This window comes from Ursus arctos, unplaced genomic scaffold, assembly GCF_023065955.2.
Source record: "Ursus arctos isolate Adak ecotype North America unplaced genomic scaffold, UrsArc2.0 scaffold_34, whole genome shotgun sequence".
In the NCBI taxonomy this organism is placed as follows: Eukaryota; Metazoa; Chordata; class Mammalia; order Carnivora; family Ursidae; genus Ursus; species Ursus arctos.
In genome coordinates, this window is record NW_026623030.1 from 6,444,451 (window position 1) to 6,461,376 (window position 16,926).

Genomic DNA, 16,926 nt, shown 5'->3' on the forward strand with positions numbered 1-16,926 from the left:
AATACTATCTGAAGGTCTAAGATAGCTGCTTGAGTTCCAGTTATCACATTCGCATTCCAGAAGAGCAGTAGCCCTGCTGGCTCAGTCAGCTCGCATTAAGCGGGTTTCCCTGAAGCTGGTAGGCCGTGTCCACTCTCATCTCAGTTGCCAGAATTTGGCCACATGCATGCACTTAGTTGCAGGGCGTCTAAGTATTTCATCTGGGCGTATTGCTGCTCTGTGTAAATAGAGTTCAGCCACCCACGCACAACCTAGCGTAGGCATTACAAATAAATCCATCGCTGGAGCGCCTCGCTGGCCCAACAGCCAAGCGTCCGCGTCTCGGTTTCTTTCAGCTCGGGTTGTGATCTCAGGGTGGTGAGATGGAGCCCGGCGCCTGGCTCGTCACTCAGCTTGAGATTCTCTCTCCCTCTCCCTGCCTCTCCAGCCTGTGCACACTCTTTCTGAGATAAATAGATAAATCTTTCCTAAATAAATCCGTTGCCCTAGAAAGGGGCTGACCTCCAAGCAGGAAGCTGAATGCCTGGTAAAGGTGTTTGGTTTTGGGGAACATCACTCGGTACGTTTCTGGGTCCACATGGAAAGTGTCTTTATAGGTCATGTCTGTGGCGCTCAAGCAATACAGACTGGAAAATTGGAAGAATGAACGTAGCCCCATTTCCTCACGTAAGAATTCATATTTCGGCATTGAGTTTTCTAGGACCTGTACTTTCTCTAATAAAAACTTAATATCATTCTCTAGGCGGGATTTTGGTGGAGGGTAGTAAACAGACGTATGGGAAACGCGATAACGCAACTGATGCGTATCCTTATCAAGATGTGCCGGGATCGCTCACGAATTGATTCTTGTAGGATGCAGACTTCATGGTTTGTAAGTTATATGAATCCAAAGGAGTTATTCCCACTGAATTTTTTTTAAGTCACTAAAGTATCCAAATAATTCTTAATTTGCTTGTTTGGGATAGTCACATCCACACGCAAAACTGTGGATATGGCTCTCGTTGGCCGTCTCCAAACTGGAGCTACGCTGGGAGGAAGATTCTAGGAAGTGTCGTTCTTGACGTGCTTCCTTAGAACCAGCCCATATGGTACCATCCCAGTCGTCTGCATCCCATTCCTCTCTCGTCAGTGCCCACAAGAGACCCTGGGAGGCAATTCAATCTGCACTGCAATTCAGCCACACTCAAGTGAGACTTGGGGTGTGCTTTTCAGAAATCTTAGCCCTCCCTGTGTATACAGGAGATCGGGGTTTTGTTTTGGGAAGCCATAGAATGTTCAAATTCCTTATGTGGACTTTGAGCTGGGAATTTAAAGCCTTGAGGTTATCATTCTCTTTTTTCCAAGTTCTCCAGCACACTTAGAAACAAGGCACTACCTCCATTTTAGTCTTTATTTTTACTCAAGGCATCTGTGGCCACAAGTACTTGGTCAGCTAGAGCCTTGCCTTCTCTAGGTATCTGATTACACGTATCTACAGATGATAATCTGAGTAACCTGTTTTGCCGGAGCATGCCACCAACTGTCCGTGTTCCTGTGAATACTGGAAATAGAGTCATTAATATCTTTAATCAGAACAGACAACCAATTTCAGAAAGCCCAGAATCAATTGAAAGAATTCGGCTTTAAGATTCCATTCCCTGGAACCGCTCCACATCCAGTACCAAATTCTGCTGTCAGGGATCAGTCAGAGGTAAGGGTATATGTAGGTATCAGTGAAACTATTTGTGAAGGAATTGATTTGGTCTCATGCAACTGTCGGAGCCAGTTAAGGGGACTCTTTAAGGCTGTTGTCTTAGCATCTGCAGCTAGAACCCAAAATGAGTGGGGCGGGCAGTGGTTATAAAGGGCTGTAAAATGGGAAAGCAAGGACAAGTTGGGACCCACGAGCATGAGCTGGACCCATGAGGGTGGACTGAAAGCTATGACAGCTCTGACAGCCTCGAAAGGTACAGGTGTCCTGCAGGAGAAGCTGGCACCACCCGTCACAAAGCTGACATCCATATGTGACCCAGGGCTCGGCTCAGGGAAGGTGGAACAGCGCAGCCCACTGTTTTTCTACATCCACCGTGTGTACAAGTCATATAACGCCTACTGCTTCGTGCCAACCCTCCAAATCTCCCGTAGGTAGGTCTCTTACGGCCGCCTTAACGGGAAATGTACAAGGAGGTGAGTTCTGGGAAATGTAGTTCAGCCTAGCAGAATTGGACATGTTCCAAAGGCACCACATGGCTAATATTTGTATACTAGGATAGATATCACAAAGGATTTCCAGAGCCAGATCAACGGAACTGCTGAAAGAGACCACTCTCTAGAGAGACTGGAAATAACTTATTCTGAATCCTTCCTTGCAATGGTATTTACTGTAAGCAATTTCTGTCTGTAACTGGTCAAGCTCTTCCCCAAACTGCTAACCCTGGTGGTATGAATCTGCAAGTCATGCCACCTTCAATTAAAACGAATCTTATTCCAGGGGGAAGGAATAGGATTCTGGTGTGCAGTGCAGTTTGTCTTGGTGCCTCTCCTGTTAAATAGTCCTTGCCCTGACGGTCCTCCAGTCTGCAGGGAAAGAAGTGCTTTGACTTTTAATGGTCTACTAACCAACACCGATCGGTTAACTAACCCCCTGTCCTGGGTTTCCCAGAACTCAATCTAAATGACTTGTAAACTAGGAAAACTGAAGATAGGTAGGTGGGGATATATATATAGGTGTACACACACACACACACGCACACACACACACACACGGGAGCACGTACGTGTATAAACCACATCCACATAAATGGCTTTGTTGTTAGTACACATTTCACAGATCACAGCTTGGGTATAGAAAGCTGTTCATATTTTCCTGTAATCGCACGTAATTTTTGCCTTGAGTAATCAGTCTGCTTAATGAGAAAATCAAGGTAATCTTTTCCAGGTAAACGTGGTCAGTCGAGGCAGGTGAAGATGTGAGACCGAGGTGCTGCCCCCCCTTCCGTCTACAGCGGCATCTGAGTCCTCACTTGCATCTCCCCCAGAGGGTGGAGAAGGGTGGGATCGCGGTCCAGGTGCATCTTCTGCGGGACTCAGTGGTCCTGCACAGCCTCCGGTTTGTGCAGACTGGGGTGCATTGGCTGGAGCCCCAGCCCAGAGGCCCCTGCAGCCCTTCCTCTCAGGAAGCTTGAGCAGGGGCTGGGAGGCTCAGAGGGCTGTCTCGTACCATCTCCTGGTACGTCTGCGCTGCTGCGGTGGCCGATGGTACCGAACATCTGGGAGGCTGGCAGTCTCCACAGGCTGCACCCTGAAACGAGGGCCCCGGCCTCTTTTGCTCTCAAACTCCACAGCATCTCTCTGGGGTTTCTGTTATTCCTTGCCCACAGTATTACAAAACACCAGACGGTGGCTTAGACAGCATTTTCTCGCAATTCTGGAGGCACCATGATGAAGGTGCCTGCGAATTCACTTTCTGGCCGGAGCTCTCTGCCTGGCCTGCAGGCTTCCGCCTTCTCCCTGTGTCCTCACGCGGCCTTTCCTGGGGGACTGCAGACACAGCAAACCTTCTGGAGTCTCTCCCTCTTCTTGTAAAGGCACCAGCCCTGTTGGATTAGGGCCCCATTCTAATGACCTCATCTAAACTCAGTTACCTCCTTCAAGGCCGTCTCCAAAAACAGTCACATTGGAGGTTAGGGCTTTGACATGTAAATTTGGGGGGGACATAATTCAATCCATAACACCCCATTCTTGGCTTTAATGGGAAGCAGAGTGCAGGTTGTCTTCTGAGAGACACATATTTTTCTCCTAGAACATGTCATCTCTTTTTGAAGACATTTTTCTCCTTTAAAAAAAAAAATTTAAGTTCAGTTAATTAACATATACAGTATTATTAGTTTCAGAGGTACAATTCGGTCATTCATCAGTCTTACATAACACCCAGTGCTCATTACATCACGTGCCTGCCTTAACGTCCATCACCCAGTTACCCCATCCCCCACCCCACCCCCCTCCAGCAACCCTTGGTTCGTTTCCTACGATTAAGAGTCTCTTATGGTTCATCTCCCTGATTTCATTTTTGAGGACATTTTAGTGTATCAACTCTATGCTTTAATCTCTTCGGGTTCTTAGCCTTTTTGGTACTCAAAACCTCTATTTCTTCCTCAAAAGCCCAACTCCTTTCTGGGAGGCTGGGGATGTTTCTCATCTTAACTATGGAGGGGGTTACATGGGAGTTAATTTTAAAATTAATCAAGCTCTAAACTTAAGATTTGTGTGCCTCACTCTTTGTATGTTATTACTCAGTTTTATTTTTTTATTTTTTTATTTTTTATTTTATTTTTTAAAGATTTTATTTATTTATTCGACAGAGATAGAGACAGCCAGTGAGAGAGGGAACACAAGCAGGGGGAGTGGGAGAGGAAGAAGCAGGCTCATAGCGGAGGAGCCTGATGTGGGGCTTGATCCCATAACGCCGGGATCACGCCCTGAGCCGAAGGCAGACGCTTAACCACTGTGCCACCCAGGCGCCCCCAGAGAAATTTTTTTATACCAGATTTAGGCTGTGGGGACACACACATTTTAAAGGAAAACTATTGAAATCTTTATAAGATATAAAGTGGATTTTTATTTTTTTTATAAAGCAGATTTTTAAAAGAAAAAATATTATCTATTTTGATGCCTTGGCTCAGAATTATTGACACTGAGGCTATTTCTTAACATTTCATGGTGTTATATTCTTTCATTATTCTTTCTCATTGCTATCAATCCATTGTGCATTTGGAGGCCACATCTTATACCGCACTAATAGTTTTCTGTCATCTTTTATTGTTTTGGTGATGTGACATTGGGCTAGAGGTTTACAGGCTGCAACCAAGGTGACATTTCTTCCCATCTTCAGAGACAGCCACGTGCTCTAACCAGCTGTCTGCGCAGGGATGGCACTGGGAGACAAAAGGACATGTGCGCGATCCGTTTTACCAGCACACATTCCTGAGTGCGGTGCTAGCAGAGAGAAGAATGAGCAGCTGACCTGGTGTATTCTGCTCTTTTGTAATGTAATACAATTTCTGTAGCTTGTTAAAAAGGCCAGTACTAGCATCTCTAGCCCCATTTATATTTGAGGAGGAAATCGGCATACCAAAAAAGAAAGGAGAGTATTAAACTATCTTTCAGCTTAGATGAAGTTGAGAGACGGTTTTGCAGAACTTCAAACACAAAGAAAAGGTTTTTCTTGATGCAAAGAGGACAATCCAAAACCTTCTATGAAGGTTCTCCCGACTTCAAATATCGTTGTTGAATTAAGAGCATATAATTATTTCTAACAATAAAGACTATGTGGAAAAGGAGCAAAAATAATTTTCGTTTTCTAGATTAAAATTAACCTCTTTATTTCACCAGAATTAAATAAAAATTATCGTTTAAACAATACTCTAGGAATATATATGCCTATAATGTATATAAAGTAATTTCATTTTTATAAGAATGCATTCAAATCATCAGAAACAATTACGACTCCTCTTTAGCTGTATTTGTAGGAAAGGGGGAGAGGGAAAGAAAGAGAACGTTATTCTGTTTGAGGTTTTTTTTGGTTTGCTTTCGCTTATTCCTTCTCTAAGGTTTTTCCTTTCTGTAGGTAGGTCTGAGCTTCTGACATACATCGTTTTCCTTCTCTCTGAGGAGCTTCTCTTGACATTTCTTGCAAGGCAGGTCTCCTGGCAACAAGTCCCCTCAATTTATGTCTGTCTGAAAAAGTCTTTATATCTCCATTTTTTCCAAAATTTTTATTGCGGTAAAATACACAATACATAAAATTTCCCAGTGTTAACCATTTCTCAGTGTACATTTCGGTGGTACCAAGTGCATTCACACTGCTGTGCAACCATCACCAATTCCACCTTCATCTTACAAAACTGAAACTCTGTCCCCATTAAACAATAATCCCCCAGCCCCCCTGTGCTAGCCCCTGCAATCAACATCTCACTTTCTGCCTGCGTAATTGGGACTGCTTTTAGTACTTCATATGAGTAGAATCATGCAGTATTTGTCTTTTCATGACTGGCTTATTTCACTTGGCAGAATGTCCTCAAGTTTCATCTATGTTGTAACATATGTCAGAATATCCTTCCGGTTTAACCCTGAGTAATATTCCATTGTATATACATACACATTTTGCTCATCCAGCTGTCCATCCGTGGACACTTGGGTTGCATCCACATGTTAGCAGTTGTGAAGAATGCTCCTGTAAACACGGGTGTACCAATATCTCAAGACACGGTTTTCAATTCTTTTGCATCTATACCCAGAAGTAGAATGGTTGGATCATGTGGTAATACTATTTTTCATTTTTTGAGGAGCCACCATACTGTTTTCCAGATGAACTGTACCATTTTATATTCCCATCAACAGTGCTCAAGGGCTCCAATTTCAACAACCTTGCCAACACTTGTTATGTTCTGCTTAATTTTTTTTAAGGTAGCCATCCTAATGAGTGTACTTTTTATTTGCATTTCCCTAATGATTAATGATATGGAGCGTCTTTTCATGTGCTTATTGGCCGTTTGTATATCTTCTTTGGAAAATGTCTATTCAAGTTCTTTGCCCACATTTTAAATTGGGTTGTTTGGTTTTTTTGTTGCTGAGTTTTAGGGGTTCTCTCTATATTCTGAATGTTACTCTGTTATCAGAGATATGACTCGTAAATATTTTTTCTCATTCCATGTGTTATCTTTTTACTCTGCTGATGCTGTCTTTCGATGCATAATTCTTTTTAATATTCATGAGGTCCAATTTGTCTATTTTTAATTTCGTCGCCTCTGACTTTGGTGTCATATCCAAGAAATCATGCCAAATCCAATGTCATGAAGATTTGTCTGATGTTTTTGTGTAAGAGCTTTATAGTTTTAGGTCTAAGTTTAGGTCTTTGATCCACTTTGAATTACTTTTTATTTATGGTGTTAGGTAAGAGTTCAAGTTCATTTCTTCACATGTGGATAGTCAGTCTTCACTTTTTGTTGAAAGGACTGTCCTTTCCCCATTGCTTGGTCTTGGCCTCCTTGGCAAAAGTCATTTGTCCATGCATGCAAACTTTTACTTCAGTGATCTCTGTTCTATTCCATTGGTTTACACGTCTCTCCTATGCCAGTGTCACACTGTTTTAATTACTGTAGCTTTGTAGTAAGTTTGGAAACCAGGAAGTGTAAGACCTCCAGCTTTGTTCTTTTTCAGGATTTGGGGGGGGGGGGGCTATTTAAGGTCCCTTGTGATTCCACATGAATTTTAAGATGAGTTTTTGTATTTTTGCAAAAATCATCCTTGGGATTTTGGTAGGGATTGAACTGACTCTGTAGATTGCTTTGGATAGTATTGACATTTTAAATAATATTAAGTCTTCCAATCCATGAACATGGATGTCTTTCCATTTATTTATCTCTTCTTTAATTTTTCAGCAATGTTTTATAGTTTTCAGTGTGCAAGTCTTTCACTTCCTTGATTCAGTTTATACCTAAGTACTTTATTCTATTTGATCCTAACGTAACGGAATTGTCTTCTTAATTTCCTTTTAGAATTGTTCTTTATTGGTGCATAGAAATACATTTGATTTTTGTGTGTTGACTTTGAACCCTGCTACTTTGCTGAGTTTTTTTTTATTAGTTCTAACAATTTTTGTGCAGTCTTTAGGGTTTTGTACATAGACGATCATATCATCTGCAGACAGAGATAATTCCATTTCTTCCTTTTTAATTTGGGTGCCTTTCATTTCTTTTTCTTGCCTAATCACTCTGGCTAGAACTTCCATTAATGTGTTGAATAGAAGTCGTGAAAGCTGGTGTTCTTGCCTTGTTCCTGATCTTAGAGAAAAAGCTTTCAGTCTTTAACTACTGAGTATGATGTTTGCTGTGGGTTTTTCATATATGGCTTTTATTATATTGAGGTAGTTTCCTCCTATTCCTAGTTTGTTGAATATTTTTATCATTAAAGGGTGTTGAATTTTGTCAAATGCTTTTACTGCATCAATTGAGATGATCGTGTGGCTATTGTTCTTTGTTCTGTAATGTGGTATATTACATTGATTGATTTTCTTATGGTGAACCATTCTTGCATTCCAGAAAAAAAAAATCCCATTTGATCATGGTGTATGATCCTTTAAATATGCTGCTGATATCTATTTGCTCATTTGTACTTTGTTGAGGATTTTTGCATCAGTGTTCATAAGGGATATTGGTCTGCAGCTTTTTTGTAGTGTTTTCTGGCTTTGGTACAGAATAAGGCTGCCTTCATAGAATGAATTAGGAAGTTGTTCCCTCCTTCATTAATTTTCTGGAAAAGCTAGAGAAAAACTGAAGTTAGTTCTTCTTTAATGTTTGGTAGAATTCACTAGTGAAGCCATTGTGTCCAGGGATTTTTCTTCATTGAGAGAGTCTTGATTACTGATTCTGTCTCCTTACTAGTTACAGGTTATTTTATTCAGATTTTCTATCTCTTCAGATTTAGTCTGATAGGTTTTGTGTTTCTAGGAATTTCTAGGGTTATACAATTTGATGGCATACAATCATTCATAGGACTCTCATATAATCTTTTATTTCTTTAGAATTGGTATTAATGTCCCCACTTTCATTTCTAATTTTAGTGATTTGAGTCTTCTTTTCTTAGTCCACTAAACGTTTGTCGATTTTCTTCATCTTTTTGAAAGAACCAACTTCGAATTTCATTGATTTTCTCTGTTGTTTTGTTATTCTCAACTTTGTTTATCTCTGCTCTAATCTTATTATTTCCTCTTTCTCCTGGTAGCTTTGGGTTTTGTTCTTCTTTTTCTGTTACCTGGATACATTTGCTCATTTGAGATCTTTCTTGTTTTTTAATATAAGCATTCGGAGCTGTAAATTTCCACCTTAGCACTTCTTTCACTGTGTCACATTGGTTGTGGTATATTATCTTTTACTTTCATTTATTTTTGTTTATTTTCTAAATTCTCTTGTGATTTATTCTTTGATCTATTAGTTGTTGAAAATATGTTATTTAATTTCCACAATTGTGAAATTTCCAGTTTCTTTCTGTAATTGATTACTAACTTTCTCCCACTGTGATCAGACAAGCTATTATGTGTCTTTTTAAATGCATTGTGACTTAGTTTGTGACAGAACAAATGGTGTATCCTGGAAAATGTCCCATGTGCCCTTGAGAAGAATGTGTTCTTGTTGGGTGGGGTGTTCTGCATATGTCTGTTAGACCTAGTTGGTTTATTTTGTTAAGTTCTCTATTTTCTTACTTACTTATTTCATGTCTGGTTGTTCTATCCACTGAGAACGGAATATTGGAGTTTACAACAATTATTTTAGAATTGTGTGTTTTTCCCTTCAAATGTTAATTTTGTTTCACATATTTTGATGGTCTGTCATTAGGTGTGTAATTATCTATAACTGTTCTATCTTCTTGCTGCATTGAAACTTTTATCAATATATGATGTTCTTCTTTGTTTCTTATAAGCTTCTAAAATTTAAAGCCTATGTTGTTTGATATTAGTACAGTCACCCCCACTGTCTTTTGATTATTATTTGTTTGGAATATCCTTTTCCATTCTTTCACTTTCAACCTATGTGTATTTTTTTTTAAGATTTTATTTATTTATGTATTTGACAGAGATAGAGACAGCCAGCGAGAGAGGGAACACAAGCAGGGGGAGTGGGAAAGGAAGAAGCAGGCTCATAGCAGAGGAACCCAATGCGGGGCACAATCCCAGGACCCTAGGATCACACCCTGAGCTGAAGGCAGAGGCCTAACGACTGAGCCACCCAGGCGCCCCTGTATTTTTGGATCTAAAGTGCCTCTTGTAGATAGCATATGCTTGGATCATGTTTGTTTATCCTTTCTGCCAATCTGTGTCTTTTGATTGAATATTTAACCCATTTATATTTAAAATAATTTTTATTAAGAAGGTACTTACTTCTGTCATTGTGTCATTTGTTTTCTATATGCCATATAGGTTTTTGTCCTTAATTTTCTGCATTACTGTCTATTTTCGTGTTTATTGATTTTTGGTAGTAGAATGTTTTAATTTCCTTCTCTCTCTCTCGTGGGTGTCTTTATTCTGTAACCTTTTTCTTTGTGGTTAGCATTTCTTGCAAGGAAGATCTACTAGTAATGAACTTCTTCAGCTTTGGCTTATCTGGGAATGTCCTCATTTCTCCCTCACTTTTGAAGGATAGTTTTGCCAGGTACAGGATTCTTTGCTCTCAGCTACTGCCCTTCCTTTAGTACCTTATATATTACAGTCCACTGCCTCCTGGCCACCAAAGTTTCTGATTAAAAAAAAAAATCTGGGGCGCCTGAGTGGCTCTGTCGTTAAGCGTCTGCCTTCGGCTCAGGGCGCGATCCCAGCATTCTGGGATCGAGCCCCACATCAGGCTCCTCTACTGGGAGCCTGCTTTTTCCTCTCCCACTCCCCCTGCTTGTGTTCCCTCTCTTGCTGGCTCTCTGTCAAATAAATAAATAAATAATCTTTAAAAAAAAATATGCGAAAATCTTGTTAAGGACCCCTTGTATGTGACAATTCTCTTCTCTTGTCACACTTAAATTTATTTTTTGTTTCTCAACAATTTAATTATAATATATCTTGTGTGTCTCTTTAAGTTCATCTCAGAGTTTGTTGAGCTTCATGGATGTTTATATTCATGTCTTTCATCAAATTTGGGGAAATTTTGACAATTATTTCTTCAAATAGTCTCTGCCTTTTTTTCTCTTCTTCTTCTGAGACTCCCATAACGTGTATGTTGGTCCACTTGATGGCATCCCACAAGTCCTTTAAGCTCTATTCACTTTTCTTCAATCTTTTTTTCTTTCTGTTATTCAGACCCAATAATTTTAATTGTCCTATCTTCAAGTTCACTGACTCTTTCTTCTGTCTTTTCAATTATCCCTTTGAATCATCTGGTGCATTCTTATTTTGGTTATCGTACTTTTCAACTCCAGAATTTATTTTCTTTATTTGTTTCTATTTTAGGCTTTCTATTTCTTCATTGATTATTTCCATTTTGTCCATATGTCATTTTCTTGACTCTATCCACAACTTCCTTTAGTTCCTTGGCTTCTTAAGATAATTGTTTTAAAGTCTTTATGTAGTAGATCTGCCATCATGTCTTTCTTAAGGACAGTTTCTATTGGTTTCCTTGTTTATTTGAATGGGCCATAATTTATGTTTTTCTATATGTCTTTTTTTGTTGTTGTTGAACACTAGACATCTGAATCTAATAATAATAATTCTGGATATTAGATTCTTCCCCTTTCTCCAGGATTTTCATTTTCTTTTTTTTCCCTTTATTCCCTTTTCTCTTCCTCCTCCAATTCTCCCTCTTCCTGCTCTTCCTCCTCTTTCTCTCTCTCTCTTTCTCCTTCCTTTGCTCCCTCCTTCTCCTCTCTCCTCCTCCTCCATCTCCATCTCCTTCTTCTTCCTTTTCTATTATTGTCAGTTGTTCCTGTACCAAGGAGGAGCCTGAAGTGTAAATGAGTATTTTCAGGTCTTTTCTGAGCCTGCACCTTTCTCTTGGCATTCACAGTGATTTCCCATATATGCAGTTGCTCCTGATTGTTCTAGTCTTTAATGTCTGGCTCCCAAAAGGGAGGAAAGAATAAAATTAAAAGGGGAGAAATCCAATGGCCTATTAAATCCCCTGAGTTTCATTTGCAACAAAATTTTACCCACTTCTTTGAGTGTACCTCTGTGATCAGAAAAAGCAATCATAAATCAGAGCACAGATCACTGATAATTGGAGGAGATATTTTTTGTTTTTTGTTTTGTTGTGTTTTTTTACTACCCTGGCTCCCACAGACCATGTGCAAGCTGCTCCTAGAAACAAGTGCATAGCTGTCTGCTACATGCTGGGGCATGAGTAGCTATTATTGTTGTTGTCATTGTTGTTTTTAAGATTTTATTTATTTATTTGAGAGAGAGAGAGTGCACAAGCAGAGAAGAGGGACAGAGGGAGAGGGAGAAGCAGACACCCCACTGAGCAGGGTGACAGATGTGGGACTATCCCAGGCCCCTGGGATCATGACCTAAACCAAAGGGAGACATTTAACTGACTGAGCCACCCAGGCACCCCTGGGTTAGCTGTTGTGCTAAGAGCAGAAATTAAACACAACTTACCATTCAAGTCATCCAGTGGAAGTTTCAAGCCTTCAGTACAGTCTAGAGTTCCAGGGGCACCTGGGTGGCTCAGTCAGTTAAATGTCTGCCTTCAGGTCAGGTCATGATCCCAGGGTCCTGGGATTAAGCCCTGCATCAGGTTCTCTGCTCAGGTGGGAGTCTGCTTTCCCCTCTGCCCCTCGCCCTGCTTGTGGTCTCTCTCTCTCAAATCAATAAATAAAATCTTAAGAAAAAAATACAGTCTAGAGTTCCAAAATCATTACATCAGACAGATTTTACCAGTGTAATTGCTGTCTACATAGTGAGACAGATTCCTGGTGCTTCCTACTCCACCATCTTCCCAGAATCCTTTTCCCCTTCACTTTTGAAGGATAATTCAACAGGTTACAGAATTCTAATCAGTAGTTATTTTTTTTTTCTCTCAGTACTTTACATATTTCATTCCACCCTCTTCTTCCTTGTGTGCTTCCTAAGGAGACATCACATGTAAATTTTGTATTTGCTTCTTTATAAAGAAGGTGTTTCCTCCTCTGAGTTCTTTAAGGATTTTCTCTTTATCTTTGATTTTCTGTGGTTTGAAAATGATATGCCTAGGTGTAGTAGGGGGGTTTATTTTGTTTGTTTGTTTTGGCATTTACCATACTTGGTGTTTTCTGAGATTCCTGGATCTATAGTTTGGTATCTAACATTAATTTGGGAGGAAATTCTCATTTATTATTGCTTAAATCTTTTTTCTGTTCCTTTCTGTACTTTTTTTTTTCCTTTCTGGTATTCCCATTATGCCTATGTTGTACCTTTTCTGGTTGTCCCACAGTTATTGGATACTCTGTTCTGTTTTGGGGGGGCGGTTTCAGTCATTTTTTTTCTCTTTGCTTTTCAGTTTGGGAAGTTTCTATTGACATATCCTCAACTTCAGAGATTCTTCCTTTGCTGTTTCTAGTCTACCAATGAGCCCGGCAAAAGCATTCTTCATTTCCCTTACAGTGTTGTTGATCTTTAGAGTTTCTTTTTGTTCCTTTCTTAGAATTTTCAACTCTCTACTTACATCACCCATCTGTTCTTTGATGCAGTCTACTTTTTCCTTAGAGACATTATTATATTAATTATAGTTGTTTTAAATTTCTCATCTCATAACTCAAACATACCTGCCATGTCTACTTCTAATGTTTGCTTTGTCTCTTCAATTGTGTTTTTTGCCTTTAGAATGTCTTCTAGTTTTTTCTTTATAACCGTATATGGTATACTGAGTAAAAGGAACTGCTACCAGTAGTTCTTTAATAACGTGATGGTAAGGTGTGGGGGGAGGGAAAGCATTCTATAGACCTAACAATTGTACCTCAGTCTTTCAGTGAACTTTCCAAGTGCTTCTCATTCCCCACCCCCACCTCCACCACCTTTCCTAGAACAGGATGGCTAGAATGGGCTGGAATTGGATATTTCCCTTCTCCCGGGTGGTTTAGGTTCTGATAAAATCCTAGCAGATTTGGCTCTGGCAAATAGTTTCTTCTGAGAACAGACCTTGTTAAAAAGAATGGAATGCTCTGGGGAATTTTAAAATGATTACTTTTCCCCTTCCTCTGTCAGAAACAGGAGAATATTTCTCTCCAGTATTCACTGTGAACAACTGGTAGAACTCTTGGAGGTAAAACTCACAAAAGTGTGTCTACCGCTCCCCATGTGTGGAGTCTCCTGAAGTGTTTAACTCTCAGACTTGCCCACAATGAGCCTCCAGCAGTTTTTCAGTTATAATTCATGTTTTCCTATCCTGGCAATAGGTTTCCCCAAGGATTTCTATACATGGGATTCTGCTCTGGTAACTTGTGATTCTTATTATCTCCTAATTTTGAGGGCAGCAGTTTGCCCCATGACCCCCAATTCTCTGATGGATGTAGAAAGAGTTGATTTTTCAGTTTGTTCAGCTTTCTATTTGTTGGGACACAGTGACAACCTTCAAGCTCCTTACATGCTGGACCTGAGATCATAAGTCCCCTTCGCTTTTTCCTCCTTAATATTTTTTTTAGTGTCAATAATAGAACTGAAGAATGAAAAACTACTAAAAGTTTTAAATGTTCCTTTAGCTAAGTCCTTGATTGCTACATTCCAATCTTATTTTTCCAGATTCCTTTAAGAAGCTTGAATTAAAGCTACTACTAATGAGAAGGTATTGTCAGCTGAGAATTCTCTGCTAAAATGAGGCTTTCCAAAATTGGAGACTACTTAAACATTCATCAAGAGAGGCTTGGATTAAATAAACTGTTATATGCACGATGGAATACTACATACTGACATGAAACAGTGTTTGTGACATATTGCTTGGTTAAGAAGATTAACAAGTTGTTCCAAAATATATATGATATAATTCAACTTTTATGTAAATAAATAAACTACACACATTCATTCATACACGGAAACGTATAAGTAATTTTTTATATTCCTGTTAAAGGTCTTAAAGGAGAGAACTCAAAATGTTAGCAGTGGTTTCCTCTATTGAGAGGAACTCATTGGGGAGGGTGAGGTGAGAAGAGGTGGGAACTTTTGCTAATTGCTATGTACATTTCTGATAGTGTATTCGTGTTATCATTCAGCTTTGTTTGACTTAAATGAAACCAGAGATAATCCTTTGCATTAAGTAAAATTCCAGGACCTTATAAATCTGGTATAAAATACGTAACTGAAAAAGTCAGTGACAAATACCAAATCCAGGGAAAGAATTTTCTAATTATCATGGCCTAAGCATAGCCTCATACAGTCTTATTTCACAGAGGACATTTGTGTATTTGAGTACAAATCATTTCATATTCAGTTTCACAATTGGACACATTTTTCCTGATCCTAAAACCAAATATTTGTGTAATGTGTAATCTGCTCTCTCTTACCTGGTTCCAGGGATAACATGATGTTAATTCCTTTCCAAGCAGCTAAGCAAATAAAATTTTTTTTTAAAGATTTTATTTATTTATTTGACAGAGATAGAGACAGCCAGCGAGAGAGGGAACACAAGCAGGGGGAGTGGGAGAGGAAGAAGCAGGCTCCCAGTGGAGGAGCCTGATGTGGGGCTCGATCCCATAACGCCGGGATCATGCCCTGAGCCGAAGGCAGGCGCTTAACCGCTGTGCCACCCAGGCGCCCCTAAGCAAATAAATTCTAAAACCAAAATGCTTCATATTTAAAAGTTATAGAAATCTCTAAACTAAGCATCTGCTTCAGCTCAAGGCGTGATCCCAGCGTTCTGGGATCAAGCCCCACATCAGGCTCCTCCACTGGGAGCCTGCTTCTTCCTCTCCCACTCCCCCTGCTTGCGTTCCCTCTCTTGCTGGCTGTCTCTCTGTCAAATAAATAAATAAATAAATAAATAAAATCTTAAAAAAAACCCAGAAATCTCTAAACTTTCTTGTTTTAAAGCACAGTATGGGGCTACCCAGCCCCGTGGCCCTTCGCCTGCCCCGCCAGCATCTGACACCATGTTAGTGTGGACACTACCGCTGCTCTTCTTGAACTTGGGTGGGGAGATGCTTTACATCCTGGACCAGTGGCTGCGGGCCCAAAACATCCTGAGAGACAAGGCCCACAAAGTTCTGAATGACATCCTTTCAACCATGTTCAATTGAAAGTTTATGGAGGAATTGTTCAAACCCCAAGAGCTCTACTCCAAGAAGGCCCTGAGGACTGTCTATGACCGCCTGGCTCATGCCTCCATTATGAGGCTGAACCAGGCCAGCATGGATAAGCTCTATGACCTGATGACTATGGCTTTCAAATACCAAGTACTGCTGTGTCCCCGCCCCAAGGATGTGTTGTTGGTCACTTCCAATCATTTAGACACCATCAAGGGTTTCATCCAAGACTCCCCAGCCATCCAGCATCAGGTGGAGGAGACTTTCCGGCAGCTGACTGAGGTATATGGAGGACTCCCTGCGGGGGAGTTCCAGCTGATTTGCCAGACCCTCCTCATCTTCTTCCAGGACCCGCACATCCATATTTCTAAAGGACAAAGTCCATATTTCTAAAGGACAAAGTCCAGAATTCTAATGGTCGCTTTGTGTTGCCGGTGTCCGGCCCGTTCCCTGGGGAACTGAAGTTCCTGGACTCATCAGAATGTTCAACAACAAAGGCAAAGAAGTGAAGAAGGTAGAATTCAAGCGCGGTGGGCACTATGTCACTGCACCAAAAAAAGGTTCTTTTGAACTTTATGGAGACCGAGTCCTGAAACTGGGAACCAATAGGTACAGTATGAACCGGCCCGTGGAAACCCACATGTCTGGAGCATCCAAAAGCTTAGCTTCCCGGACACAGGAAAGCATTGCTCCAAACCCGCTTGCTAAAGAAGAGCTGAATTTCTTGGCCAGGCAAATGGGAGGAATGGAGATTAAGAAACCCAGTGGCCCTGAGCCAGGATTCTGGTTGAATCTCTTCACCACCAATGAAGAGAAGGAAAAAGCAGCGCTAACCAGGCCAGAAGAGTTATCCTATGAGGTTATCAACATGCAAGCTACTCAGGACCAGCAAAAGAACGAGGAGCTGGCTCGCATCATGGGGGAGTTTGAGGTCACGGACCAGTCGAGGCAGAGCACCAGCAAGGGGGACGATCTGCTCGCCATGATGGATGAGTTATAGCTGTGCTGGCCTGGCACACGCGTACACATGTTTTCAGCAAAATAGATTCTGACTTTTAAATTGGAAAATAAATAAATAAATAAAAATAAAGCACAGTATGATATGAAGAGGTAAAGAAGTGTATTCAGAGATTATCCTCATGGTACCCCTGACACAAACCCGGAATCCGCATCTCTGGTCCTGTATTAAGCCATCCATTT

General features: G+C 40.5%; 1 pseudogene; it reads left to right on the top strand.

Annotated features, from left to right (window-relative positions):
• Positions 1-15,558: 15,558 nt before the first annotated feature.
• LOC113245898 (protein OSCP1-like) lies at positions 15,559-16,726 on the top strand (annotated as a pseudogene).
• Positions 16,727-16,926: the final 200 nt, after the last annotated feature.